The sequence below is a fragment of the Orycteropus afer genome, unplaced genomic scaffold, assembly GCF_000298275.1.
Source record: "Orycteropus afer afer isolate SDZICR_OR568_19922 unplaced genomic scaffold, OryAfe1.0 scaffold00082, whole genome shotgun sequence".
Classification (NCBI taxonomy): Eukaryota; Metazoa; Chordata; class Mammalia; order Tubulidentata; family Orycteropodidae; genus Orycteropus; species Orycteropus afer.
Window position 1 is genome coordinate 5,330,721 of NW_006921669.1, and position 2,124 is coordinate 5,332,844.

Below are 2,124 nucleotides of genomic sequence, written 5' to 3' on the forward strand. Positions count from 1 at the left end.
CGACGGCAAACAACAACAACAACAACAGTGAAGAATAGCTGCTTTGAGCATTGTGGTCTTTTAAGATCTGTCTGTATGTGATCAAAGTGAAAACAATTTGAAAGATTAGATAGGAGCCTTAAGGGTCAGTGAGTTCATTTTGATAGAGAGGAACAACTCAGTAAAGAATGGGGAGAATGGTTGCACAACTCAGTAAGTGAAATCAGTGGCACTGAGCTGTACATGTAGAAACTGTTAAATTTGTGTATGTTCCGCTGTGTTCATTCTCAACAACAATAACAAAAACAAGTAATATAAATTATGCAAACAAAAGGAGAAGAAAACAGGTTTTGGCAGACACATAGCCTCTATGTCCCCATCAGCATTTGTAAATGTAGTTCCCTTATCATATCTTATGTGTTCTAGCCTAATGAAAGGAGCTCTGGTAGCATGTGCCTAAGGCATTTGACTGCTAACCAGAAGGCTGGCAGTTCAAATCCACCAGCCACACCTCGGAAGGAAGGTTAGGTAATCTACTTCTGTAGTGATATACCACCTTGGAAACCCAAAGAAGGGTCGCTATGAGTTGGCCTGACTCAACGGCTCATAACAACAACAGCCTTATGAAAAGGTGTTGATGCCTTTCTTTGATTATGGACTTTTGTTTTATTTAACTTTGTATTATGATTTGGGTGAAAGTTTACAGATCAAGTAGGTTTTCCATTCAACAATTCATGTACATTTTTTTTTTTTTTTCATGCCATTGATTGCAATCCTCTCAATGTAACATCACTTCTCCACCTTCCTCCCTGTCCTTCTCATTTCCATCCCTCCTCTCCTAACCCTTCTTGTCTTCTAAAAGTTGTCCTTGGGCAAATACTGCCCTTTTGATCTTTTAATCTATTTACATTCAGTGTAATTCTCAGCAACTCTGAATTTGTTGCTGTCATTTTGCTGTGTGATTTTTTGTAGTGCTGCTCATTTCTTTGTTCCATACAATTTTGTGTGCTGAGCTCATTTTGTGTATGGTGTTTCTGATCATTCCCTTTGTTGCTATGGTTTTAGTGCTTGCTATGTATTTATGGCTTTCCTCTTTTTTATTTTGATGAAGGTTTATTAATTTTCTTTGAGATTACCCTGTAATTTATCATTTTCTTCCCAAGTTTAAAACAGTCCATTCTATCTTGTAAGCATTTTGACTTCTTCTCCACTTGGACGTTTTATAACTATACTGTTTATTCCCTCTTTCTGTTCTATAGTTGTCATTGTTTACAAATTGATGTCTCTGTTCTCTATTTTCAGTCTTGTAGGTTTATTTTACTTTGGACATTTCTATATCTGCGTTGGTTTGTGTTTGATGTTGTCATGTGTGTTAGTCTCAGGTTGTTGTCTGCAGTTGTTGATTCTCTGTCTGAAGGACTCCCTTCAGCATCTCTTGTAAGGTTGGTCTGCTTTTTACAAATTCCCTTAATTTCTGGTTATCTGAAAGTGTTCTAATTTTGCCATCATATTTAAGGGCCAATTTGGCTGGATGCATAATTCTTGGTTGGTAATTTTTTTTCTTTTAAAACTTTATATATATCATACCACTGCCTTCTTGCCTGCATAGTTTCTGCTGAGAAATCAGAGCTTAATCTTTTTGGTTACACTTTGTAGGTAACTTTTCATTTTCCTTGAGCTGCTTTCAAGATTCTTTCTTTTTCTTTAGCTTTGGAAAGTTTGATTATGATACGTCTGGTGATTTTCTCTTTGGATCTATCCTGCTTGGGATTCATTGAGCTTCTTGAATATACAACTTCTCATCTTTCATCATAATATGGAAATTTCCTTCCAACAAATCTTCAGCAATTTTCTTGTGTTTTTTGGTCTTTTACTATTCTAGAATTCTGATCATGCATAAGTTATTCCACTGGATAATGTGCCACATAAATCTTAGGCTTTCTTCATTATTTTTTTTCCTTTCTTTTTCCTGTTTTTTCCTTCAACAGAGTAGTATTGAGGCATTTGTCTTCAATCTTGCAAATTCTGTCTTCCATTGATTAAATTCTACTCCTTTGTTCTTTCAATGTAATAACCATTTCTGAAATCTTAGTATTGATCTTCTGGATTTCTATTTACTATTTTTGTATGGTACTGAAACAAGGC